The sequence below is a fragment of the Dipodomys spectabilis genome, unplaced genomic scaffold (genome assembly GCF_019054845.1).
Source record: "Dipodomys spectabilis isolate Male_0828 unplaced genomic scaffold, ASM1905484v1 ptg000009l, whole genome shotgun sequence".
NCBI lineage: Eukaryota > Metazoa > Chordata > Mammalia > Rodentia > Heteromyidae > Dipodomys > Dipodomys spectabilis.
The window spans coordinates 13,112,997-13,126,096 of NW_024870686.1; positions in this window are offsets into that span (position 1 = coordinate 13,112,997).

Consider the following 13,100-nt stretch of genomic DNA (forward strand, 5'->3'; position numbering starts at 1 on the left):
AGGGAGAGAATATATTATTATTATTATTGAGATATTTATTTTTAATTATCTTTAACTAGTTGTAAAGGGGTTTCAACACATCAATTTATTAGCATAATGCATCTTGACTGAAATCACCCCTACTTCTAGCATTCTCCTAACATTTTCTTCCCATCTACCCAACCAAACCCATCCTTCAACTTTCCTAGTTGTTTCCACATATATAGATATATATATAATACATATGTTATATATGTAATATGACTGTGAGAGTCACAGTTTTAAATACTTTGAGCAGTATAGACATAACTGAGAAGGGTAAATTTGATCAGAAGGAGATGAGAAAGCCTGTAGATGCCCACAAACACATTCAAGGTTAGAAGGAGGCTTGGAGCAAAGTGAGAATATGATTGTAAGCCAGGTGCTGGTGGCTCACTCCTATAAGACTAGCTATTTAGGACGCTGAGATCTAGGGATTGTGGTTCAATGTCAACCAAGGCAGGAAAGACCATGAGACTCTTATTTCCAATTAATCACCAAAAAGCACAGAAATGGAGCTGTGGCTCAAGGTGGTAAGAACAATGCTCAGGCCCAGAGTTCAAGCTCCAGGACTGGCAAAAAAGAAAAATAAAAGCCAGAAAAAGGGAGGATCTTGAAAGTTTTTTTTTTTTTTTAAATACACAAATGGAAAGTGTTTGAGGACATAGAGATGTTTAACCTAACTAAAACATTACATTTTACAGAAATGTATCAAAGCATAGAATGAAAGCACAATGGCACCTTATTAATACATATTATTTTGTTTTTTATATACAGGTTAGAATAATTAAGAATTTTAAATAAAAATTTTAAAATTTGGCAGGTGATTACCTCTCAACCTTTTGCATAAGACTGGATATAAAATTATATAAGTGAAACGCTGTAACTTGATTTACTCTTTTAAAACTATAGGTTCAGTAATTTCATGACTTTTAAGTTCATTTATTGATATAGTAACAAAAATGAAGAGCTTTGAAAGTAAAAACATTCTATAGAACCATCAAGAAAGACATTAGGCAGAAACTAAGAAAAAGTGAATAAATATGGACTTTAGATAATTTTTTAAAGTAAAAACATGCCTTTCTAGCCATAGCAAAAAAACAGGTGGCTGAAGCAGCAGGAATAAAGGGAAAAGAAATAGATGAAGAGGGGCTGGGAAGGTAGATCAGTGATAGAGTGCTTGCCTTGCATGCATGAGGCCCTGGGTTCAATTCCTCAGCACCACATAAGCAGAAAAAGCTGGAAGTGGCGCTGTGGCTCAAGTGGCTGAGTGCTAGCCTGGAGCTGAAGAGCTGAGGGACAGCACCCAGGCCCTGAGTTCAGGCCACATGACCAGCAAAAAAAAAAAGAAATAGATGAAGAACAGGTAGGTAAGAAGAGGAAAGCAGATATTGTACTTCACTAAGAGCCATTCCCTCCAGGAATGTGTAGTGTTGACTATTACACATGTTCCGTGGTGAATATACAGAATTATGGGCTGGGAATGTGGCTTAGTGGTAGAGTGCTTGTCTAGCCTGCATGAAGCCCTGGGCTCGATTCCTCAGAAAAAGATGGAAGTGGTGCTGTGGCTCAAGTGTTACACTGCTAGCCTTGAGCAAAAACATCTCAGTGACAGTGCTAAGGCACTAAGTTCAAGCCCCAGGACTGGCAAAAAGAATAAATAAAGTAAAATTTATATATAAACAGAATTACTTTGAAGTTTAAATCTGTGAAAAGTAAAGGATTTCCCTTTTGTAGCTATTACCAAACCAAGCAGAAGTTTGATTGGAGGAGTATTTACCTCAAATACTACTAAGATCCATACATAGTAGTGGGATCTAAGATATAAACATGTATAAAACACATAAGGCCATATATATATATATATATATATATACATATATATATATATATATATATATATCCATGCAATCAAATTTGCTAATGTATGGTAGATGCAGGGGTAAACTTCTGTGGTGTAGCCCTTTTGAACAATTAACTGTCAGTTAAACAAAATGAACTGCAAAATGAACTTGTCTTGCCTGAGTCCAGGTGAGAGTTAAAGTTGGGTTGGACAAATGTCTTGCCTGAGTCCAGGTGAGAGTTAAAGTTGGGTTGGACAAATGGGAAGAGTAATGGTGCTGGTGGGCGAATATACTTATGTGAAAATGGAACTAGGAAGTCTGAGGGAATCAGTGGGGTTAGGATAAACAGGAGAGAAAGATGGAAGGGGTGACATTGTACACATAAATTGACATGTCAACCTGAAACTCTTTTGTACAACAATAAAAATTAAAAATAAATAGTATTATGAAAATGTAAATCTGTCACCAAAATATGTATTTTCTTCTTGAAAGGATATTAATTGGTGGCTAGGTAGTCTGGCAAAATTGTGTTTTTTAGTGCAGAAAAGTTAGGTCAATAATATTTTACACCTAATCTTCGTATTAATCAAATATACAACTTTTGAAAGGTTGTTGACTTTCTCTTCAGATAAATGAAAATTTAAATATGCCTCCTGAAAATATATCATTTTGGCATGTCTTTTTTTCTCTCAACATACACATTTTTAAATCCCCTCTCCTTTTTTTTTTGGTCCAGTAGTGGGGCCTGAACTCTGTGCCTGGGCGCTCTCAAGGTTAGCGCTCTACCACTTGAGCCACAGCACCACTTCCAGCTTTTTTCTTTTTGCTTATGTGGTGCTGAGGAATTGAACCCAGGGCCTCATGCATGCAAGGCAAGCGCTCTACCACTGAGCCACCTTCCCAGCCCAAATCGTCTCTCCTTTTCAATACTAGAAATACACAAAAAGTTAAAGCAAGATGTGTAGCTGTAGAAAACCTCACTGTGCTTTTAAGCAGATTGATGCATTCTTAGGAAATGATATTTAAATGTACAAATGTCTTGGAAGAAGATGGTTCAACTACTGTACAAAGGCATCAAGTTTAACACTTGGGGAACCTGTTTCGTATGAAAGGTCAGCATAATGAAATTGTTTATCAGAATAGCAGAAGTGCTTGGCAAGCCATCAACTTCCTAATCTCCTATCTAACATTCTTAGGTTCCTGAGGTGGAGCCTTCATTAAAAATCACTGCAGAGTAATCACTCCACCCCAAATGAAATATACCACATATAACGCCACATTACTCAGAACAAGTATAACTGGATTTAGTAAAATATTTGGTGTACAAAATATTGTACAAGAGAAGGTCAAGAAATAGGGAGATCATGTTTTATTTTTAAGCATTTTAACTGAAGTATCTGCTAAACTAATAGAAGGTTTTCTTTTTTTTCTGGTGATTTAGAGAAACTGGGTGTGGTGGTGCAAGTCTAATCTCACCACTCAGGATTGTAACTTTGACATGAACTCAGGCTATATAGAGAATTGCTCTCTGAAAGAAATTGATCAACTAATTAACAAAAAGGCTTAGTATATTGAAAATGTATTTTGAGATTCAAAACAGATTTTTCCATCTTTTCAGGAGATATCAGAGTTCATATGGAATTATTCCATACTTCCTTTCTTCTGGTAGCTTTATCAAAGAAAGGTTACTTGTTTAAGAAAAATCATTACCTTAGCTTGAGGGATATTGATACTTTATTCTGTTACCAAATTAAGTTTAGGGCTCATTGAACTGTCCCTTCCATAAATGTTAAAAGTTATGTAATTATCCAGTTGCACTTACCTTCCTATTTCTTTGTGAAACATTTTGAAGTGTGTGTCTATGTGTGGTCTGTGTGTGCACATGCGCATTCCATGGTAGTAGGGCTTAAACTCACTCTCACTCTTTTGCTTGGTTTTCTGTTCGAGGCTGATGCTCTACCACTGGAGACATATCTTTACTTCTGGCTTTTTGCTGGTTTATTGGAGGTAAGAGTCTCAGAGATTTTCCTTCTGAGCTGGTTCAAACTTCAATCCTCAGATCTCCGCCTCCTTAGCCAGGATTACAGACTTGAATCACTGATGCCCATCTTTGGAAATCTAATTGACTTGACAACCAAACATCTTACATTTTAGAAACTTTAAGAGCCACATGAAACATTCCTTTTGACTTATTTCCACTTCCCTTGATAAGACATATAATTCTCACCAGCAAGTTATCTTATTGATGATGATGATGATGGATGATGATGATGATGATGATGATGATGATGATGATGATTTTTCAGTGCTAAGGCTTTGCTCATGGTAAGGGCTTTCCCACTAAGGTATATCTCCTGCCCTGGAAGTTGTAGCTCAAACCCTATAATCTCTAAATTGTCCTAACTTCCTACATAGTTCCATTTTACAAAACTGAATGTAATTAGTGCTTCAACAAGTTGTTTCTATTATGTCTGCAATAAATTCATTTAGTCTGTTAGTGAATACTGTGTAGTTAATGTAGGTGCTGGAATAATGGTGAATAAATAATTCGTGAGTCAGATGACTATCTTGAAAACATAAAATATATTTAGTTAATCAGTCCAGATTCTACCCTCTGGTTTGACAGTGGATGGCTCATGGACATCAGTTCCATGGGTACAGGATTTTGGTGATCCTTATTCCTGGCAGAGTAGGCTCTAACTGGCCCAAGGTGCTCTGTCCCTCTTACCTCAGTGTTTGGCCAAGGCCTTAGTTACTCAGATGTTTGATCTAAACAAACTATGGTTTGAATCTTATGACTTTTACTCTGTAATTGAGGTAATTGCCCTCTGTTGTCTGTGATTGGAAACAGGAAGTTGGTAGTCCCTGATGCTACTGACATCCGCTCCATAAACTTGAAGGGAGGTGCCGAAAATGCAATAGATACTGTGGACAGCACAGTGGAAAGATTAGAACTGGGTCATTGATGACATTGTTAGGATGCTACATCAGTCAAGCACAGAGCCTGTCCATCAACTGGACTCTACATTTGCATGAGCCACAACTCTCCTTCGTTACTGAAAATGGTTCAGTTGCTTTACTTGTAAGTTAAGCGGTGTCTCAGTACCCTAACTGCCATACACATGAAATTGGTATTTCTTCCTTTTCAGTATCAGACGAGGGTGCAAGGCAGAGCTATGAAGCTTAAGCTTCAACACCTTTATTAGCTCAGGACCCTTTGGCAGCATTGTATCACATTTTACACTTGTAATTTTGTTTTGTTTTCCTTAGAAAGGACCATTCAAAACATACAAGCTTCAGGCCTTCCATCAGATGTTTTCTGGAGAAATTTCCCTCTGATTCTTCCCACTCATGGAGCCAATTACCTAATTAATAGGTAGCTGACAGGCGCAAGTCATATGTGTGACTTGGTCTCTCTCATTAAACCTGGCTGCCACAGCAATAAGCTCACTGTAGCTAGCCTGGATGATAAGAGTGGAAGCAGTAGTAGTTGCTGCCTTCGTCCACATCTTCCCAAACTGGCAGCTCTCCAACAAATTTTAAAAACACTGTGTTGGTCAGGGAATGTGGCTTAGTAGTATAGTGCTTGCCTAGCATTCCTCAGTACCACATTAAAAAATAAATAATAAAAACACTGTGGTAACATGACAGCTATGAAAATGCTGAAGAAAACCCTCTGAAAAGGGGGGCTTTAGAAGATGTACAGAAGTAGATAAGGAATGGAGGTTTTTTTTTTATTGTTGTTGTTGTTGTTTGTCAGTTGTGAGGCCTGAACTCTGGGCCTGGGCACTGTCCCTCAGCTCTTCAGCTCAAGGCTAGTGCTCTACCACTTGAGCCACAGCGCCACTTCTGGCTTTTTCTGCTTACGTGGTGCTGAGGAACCCAGGGCTTCATGTATGCAAGGCAAGCCCTCTACCACTGAGCCACCTTCCCAGCCCTGGAGGTTTTTTAAAGTAATTGCACCCCAAGTCACCAGTGGTGCAGGTCCTGTCCTACCCTTCAGTTCACACCCTTTCATGTTAGAAACTGGTTGGACCCCTGGGGAACAGTTTATATTTTTAAGGTGAGTGAGAACCCAGATTCCTGTCAGAAGCATTGGAATCTGTTTGGCCTCAGGTCCAAGCTGTTTTCTCTAATTCAGCACAATCAGCCATAAGCTGATATTGGGCCTCATTTGATGTCTATGTATTTTTCTCAGGTGTTTCTCAGAAAGGTGAAGAGTATAAAAGATCATTCCACAGTGGTAGTGGACAACAGTATTATAACATGAATAAATAGTAAAAGTACTAAACAATCATTAACTACAAAGCATCTCTAAGTTGTTCTAAATTGTTCATACATGGTTCCATGACGAGGTGCTATGAAAGATACACATGCAGGAACACCTGAACGCCTGGTGTAAGGGAGGTGACTAGTGAAAAAGGATGTAACCCACATACTTTATAAATCCAACTCCAAGCATTCATGTTAAGTTATATGAGGCTGAACATAAAAAAATAATGTTTCCTGACGTCTAGCCCCTGCATGGCACCAAATGAAATTTAAAAAAATTTAAAAACCCTCAAATTTAAAAAACAAGAAAAAAGAAGGAAGAGGAGGAGGAAGTGCAGGAGAAGAAGGAAATGGAGAAGAAGAATTTTTATTCTTGCCAAATGGGTGGCAACCCTGGAAAGCTGAGGCCTCCTCCGTGGACAATGCCACACACAGGATTTCTCTGCTCACTCTGAAACCTCCAGTCGCCTGAGCAGTCGACTTGGACCTAGATCACATTAATAAAGACCATTGCAAAGGACCCTAAAAAAATAATGTTTTTGGAGGTAAAAATATGTGAATATCAGCAGTTTCATATGGCCTACTTAATATTACATCAGCAACACTTACTAATGTGTGTGTTTGTACTATTATTCAACTAGGAAAGTGGATAGAACTGGAGGTCATATTATGCAAAATAAGCCACACTCAGAAAGATAAATATCAGATGTGTTCTCATAGGCAGAAGCCAAACCTAAAAATTTTACATGAATGTAAAATGAAACCAGTAGAAGGAAGGTGGGAAGAAAGGGTAATAAAGTCAAGTATGATTGAAGTACTTTACATGCATATATGAAATAGAATATTGAAACATTAAAATGCAGGATGGGCATGGTAGCTCATGTCTGCAATTCCAGCTGTTCAGGAGGCAGAGATCAGAGGATTTTGGTTGAAGCCAGCCCCAACAAAAAGTTGGTGAGAACCCTTCTCAATCAATAAGCTAGATGAGGTAGTATAGTCCTATGACCCTAGCTATGTGAGGGACTGTAGTAAGGTAAGAGGATCATACAGAGTTGAAGGTTAGTCTAGGCAAAAAAAAAAAATTGCAAGACCCTACCTGAAGAAATAACTGATAGAAAAAAGGGCTGGATGTGGCTCAAGTTGTAGAGTACCCGCCTAGCAAATGTGAGGCCCTGTGTCCAAACCCAATAGTGCCCAAAATAAAATATATAACTTATTTATAAAAGTTTTAGAATTTATAAAACAAAATAGGGAGAAGGGATCAAAAGGGAATAAGGAGTTGAATTTGATCACTGCATATTATGTACATACTAGGAATATGACAATTTAATCACTTTGTTTACAATTAACATATGTTAATAAAGATATTATTATACTGAGCATAGTATGCCAAAGAATACCAGTGGCTTATGTTCAGCATCATATAGCTGATGGAGAGCTGTGGCAGCTTGCTGGTACTCCTCAGCATGGTCAGATGTTAGCTCAGGAAAAGATTAAAACCCCAGTTCCTAGATATGGTTTCAAATGAATGCATTGCACCTTCATACGTTCACAATGTAACAAAGAAAAATGTAAGCTTAATCATCACTAAATCAGGGATTATTCTCCACTAGATCTGGAAAGTGGTAGCATTGTGCTGTAGTGGTAGCTATAAACTTCTTTTTGAAGAAGTACTCACTTCCTCCATTGCTTGAACCTATCACTCTTGTCTCTTCCCTCCATGTTCTGTGTCACTCTGATACAATTCATGTAAACATCTTGGTGATTTCCACAAAAACAATCCTTCCAGTATTTTTAACCTCTACTCTTAAATATTCTTGGCTTCCCTTTTCCTTTACATCAGATAACTAGTTCTGTGATCACACACACACACACACACACACATGCACACACACACACACACACACACACACCTCTGAGCTATATGTATTTCCACTCCTCTGGTCATTTTTTTTTTTTCTGTTTATGTGGTGCTGAGGAATCGAACCCAGGGCCTCATGCATGCAAGGCAAGTGCTCTAACACTGAGCCACCTTCCCAGCCCCCTCTTTTTTTTTTTTTTTTTTGCCAGTTCTGGAGCTTGAACTCAGGGCCTGGGTGCTGTCCCAGAGCTTCTTTTTACTCTAAGCTAGTGCTCTACCACTTGAGCCACAGCGCCACTTCTAGCTTTTTCTGTGTATGTGGTACTGAGGAATTGAACCTAGGGCTTCAAGCATGCAAGGCAAGCACTCTACCACTAGGCCACCTTCCCAGCCTCTTTTTTTTTTGGTCATGGAGCTTGAACTCTGGGCCTGGGTGCTGTCCCTTAGGTCTTCAGCTCAAGGCTGGTGCTCTACCACTTTGAGCTACAGTGCCACTTTGGGTTTTCTAGTGGTTCATGGATTTTCTTGCTGGGGCCTGCTTTGAACCACCATCCTCAGGTCTCAGCCTCAAGAGTAGCTAGGATTATAGGCATGAGCCACCATGCCTGGCTCCTATACTCATATCTTAAACATTGACATATTTATTTAATTTTTCTTCTAGGAGATCTTTGAGCCCTGGCCATATCTTGAATATCTTCTCTTGATTTCTACTCATCATCTCACCTCTGTTTTAGGAGTATATAGGGTTTCATCTTCAGATGTCTTTTTAAAAAAGTTTATGCTCAATTTTTGTTTGAGCTCCTCTAATATCCTAGCTTTGGTGTCATCTGAATTATTGATGACGGCTATGGTTTACATGTGATCTGAATTGTTGATGACGGCTATGGTTTACATGTGCCCCCTCCAAAATTTATCTGCTGCCAGTGTGGAGGTGGGGCCTTTCAGATGTGGCTAGGTAATGAGGGTTGCTCCTGCAATTTTAAGGCTTTTATACATAAAAGGGGCTTCACCAAGACTTGGGCCTCTGTTGTCCTGCCAGGGGAGGATACCCCTACCAGAGTGCCTCCCACACTGTAAGAAAATGTATTTCAGTTCTTTTGGTTATCGTTTATGTTTTGTTTGTCTGCTTGCTTCTTTTGTTTTTTCAGAACGCAGTCTGAACTCGAGGCCTGGTGTTTGCAGCTCCCAGCCCTTTTCTGTTTCTGCCAGGTGACCCACACACCTGGGGGCGGTTACCTCTCAGACTCAGAGGTCACCTCCGTATCTGCTGTGGCCACACCTCCTTTCCACCTTCTCCTTACTTAACCCAAATCCGGCCATGTACCTTCCACTGCCCGCTGGCAGCTAGTTTGCTCTCTTCCTAACAAACTCTTTTTTGCCTGAACCACGTGGTGGTTTCCTTTCAGTTAAACCTTGCATTATGTTTTCTGCTTGGGTGGGATGGCAGGTACGAACCATAGCTCTTTATTGGTTGAGAAGGGAGATGCATGATTTTTTTTTTTTGATCAGGCTGGCCTCAAACTGCATGATCCTCCTGATCTCAGTCTTCCAAGTAGCTGAGGATTTAAGTATGAGCCACTATGCCTGGTAAATTTCAGTTTTTTTATAAACTACCCAGTCTTAATTTTTTTTTGTTGTTCACAGCACAGATAAAATGAGGCAGTGACTTAAATTTATGTCATTTCAGATTTGTCCTTGAACTCTAGACTTTTTTATTTAAAAAAAGGCTTAATTGTCCAAAACAGCACAAAAACAACATTGTATTATGGTAATATTGAGTCACCGGGCATTCTTGTACTCTAGATGAATGGGTGGTACTGTTCTCAGAAAAGAGAAATGAAAGGGCATGTGGAAGGAGGGATGTGGGTGGGGACAAAACAATGGGACCAGGCAAGTGGGCTCCACAGTGACTAAAGGTGATATTTTCTACAAAGAAACAAATGTAATGCAACAAACCAGTGGCCCCAGAGGGTACAGGCCCAAGATGCTGAGATTATCTTCCCCTCTTAAATCTCCAGGCAAGATGAAGAAATTGCAAAGATTACCTGTTCATTTAAAATCTGTTACCTTTCTACAAACCTTGCTCATTGCCGAAATGAATTCAGACTTTCAGTGTAGCCATACTACTTTGACAATTTTATAGGTATCTTATTTAAGCAGTCTAAAAATGAAGTATATTTTCTGTCTCAATACAAAACACACTTCTCTCATCTTCCCCATCTCAGTAACTAACAATTCTATTTTTCTAATTGTCCTCAGACTAAAAGTCTTCCCTTCTTCCCTTCTTTCCTTCTATTTTTCTGTTTTCTTCTTTTCTCTTTCTGTGCCAGTACTAAGGCTTGAACTCAGGACCTCAGGCTCTTGCTTGGCCTTTTTCTTCTCAAGGCTAGTACTCTACTGCTTGTGCCACATCTCCACTACCCGCTTTTTGCTGGTTAATTGTAATTAAGGCTCTTGGACTATTTTGCCTGGGCTGGCTTTCAACAGAGATCCTCTGATTTCAGTCTCCTGAGTAGCTAGTATTATAGGCATGACCCACTCCACAGGCACCTGTTGTAAGGGAACTCAGATGTGAGAAACAGAGAACTCACATTTTGGGAGGTGGAATTGGGAGTCTTTATTGGAAAGCTGGTGACTGCAGGTGGACTTCTATCACGAAGACCTATAGCCCCTCAAATACACTTAACACTGCCAGAAAACTGAGCCAAGAGGGCAGGAGAGGAAAGAAAGAGCAGGAAAACATACAGATCAACAATAACAAATCAGATCAACTCCAATGGAGAGCTGAAGTGGGATGCCAGTTGACTGGAGGAGAGCCAGGAGGCAGGAGACACAGGACAGAAGACAGACAGGAAGCATGGCCCATGCTGCCTGAGCTCATCCAGGCCTAAATAGGGTCAGCCTCAGGGGTCAGGGTCATGGGAAACTTGAGAGTCTCTTGAGTTCAAGGCATAGGACTGACAGGTTCAGTAGCCTATCATCCAAGTCCCTGCCCCTGCCTCTAGGAATTCAGGCATGCAGATTACCTGGGGGTGGAACTTCTCTGCCTCTACCGTAAAGACAAGAGGGTACCAGTTAAACCCAATACCTTATCATCCGCCATGTGGCCAAGATGGTGCTGGTTAGATCCAGTATTCTTATTTCACATGCAGTTCCCTTTGACTTATTCTTAATACATACCTACTACAAGCATAAAACATGATATCCAGAATGCAACATTTCTCTCACTACTTCTACTTCTGCCTAAATTGCTCCCATCTGACTTTCCACCATTCCTCCTATCATTTATCTAATTCCACATGTCACTCCTGTCCTCAAACCTGTCCAATGACTTCCTCCCTTATTCTAAAGCTATTGTTCTTACCAGGGCCTACAAGAATGCTTGTGGTGTGGCCAGCTACCTACTTCTCTTTTCAAAATAATCCAGTCACATAAGCTTCCTTTTGGAGCTTCAGACATGCTAAGGATATTCTCAGCAGGAGGAACTTAGCACTCCATCTTCTAGATTGCTCTTTCCAAGATTTCCATGTAGTTTACTCAAATGTTCAAATGACCCCTTTAGGAGTTTTCATAAATATGGTAGCTCTCTGCAGATACTCCCTATCCTCTTTACTCCACTGGAGCTGAAACCAAATGTTAATATCACCTGCTATGACACATATTTCTTTAGCCCTTCTCTCTAACCAGGACCTAAACACCATTAGGGAAGAGATGCTGTTTCATTTTCTGCTGTATTCTCAGTACCTAGGACAAGAAATAAATGAATTAAATAACTGCATGTACATTTCCCACTTGTACTTCTTTTTCAGTAATATTATGGTATAAATTATGCATTATAACTCTTTTGTTGCCTCCCCCATCGTTAGCCTTTTTTCTCTTCTTGACAGCAACATTTCAACACACTCAAATCTCTACATCAAGAAAAATGTCCACACTGGATTCTGTTGTTCATATCATATTTCATCAAAGCAAATGTCCTCAAAATACTAAATTCCTAAACACTAAACTTGTGGAGTAGTATCATATTATCAAGAGGTTTTTATGTGTCTGTTGTAAAGTAAGTAACAGATAAGAGCAGAGGCATTGGTGGTTCACACCTGTAATCATAACTGCTCAGGTGGCTGAGATCTGAGAATTGTGGTTTGAAGTCAGCCCAGCAGGAAAGTCCATGAGACTCTTACCTAACTAACCATACACACACACACAAAAAAAAAAAAGGAAAAAGAAAAGAAAAAAAGCTGGAAGTGGAGCTGTGCCTCAAGTGGTAAGAATATTAACAAGAAGAAAAGATACAGATAAGGTGCCAGGCTGTAATATTTTCTGCTTAAAAGACTGGAATCTAAGGATTTTGGGGTGAAGTCAGGCAGGACAGTCCATGAGACTCTTATTTCCAATTTACTACTAAAAAGCAGGAAAGCTCAAGTTGTAGAATGCTAGCCTTGAGCAAAAAGCTCAAGCCCGTAAGTTCAAGCCTTACTAACAGCCCAAAGAAAACCCAACAACAGAGAAAACCAGATAGTGTTGTCCATGTCTATTCATATTAAATATATGTCAGAATAATTGTCTTCTCCCAAGGATTGTCCTTTATTGTTATATCCTACATTTTTCAATTCATTGTTTTTTTTTTTCCTTTTAAATTAGATGGTGGTAGTAGAATGTGAAATTTAAAAAATATTTCTGCTTGCTAAAATAGAAGCTTGCTAACTGTCAAGATAGTAACAAAGGGGCTGGGAAGGTGGCTCAGTGGTAGAGCGCTTGCCTTGCATGCATGAAGCCCTGGGTTTGATTCCTCAGCACCACATAAGCAAAAAAAAATAGTAACAAAATACTTTGCATTTATTGTTGTTCCTATAAACTTAAAAGTATGGAATTAACTTGTTGGATCTGTTCCTTACCTCTCACTCTTCCATCAATACTTGTCCATCTAGATATCAAACTAACAAAAAATTACCCTACATGAAGTTCTCCATGAACTTTAATGTAAAAAAGTTTTCATTTTTCTAGGTCTTCTCTTTTATGGTTCACACTATTCTACATTCTACTTGTTTTTTGCGTTCTTTCTTTCCCATCTATTGCTAACTCCCATGAAAGCACTTGTGTGTTGG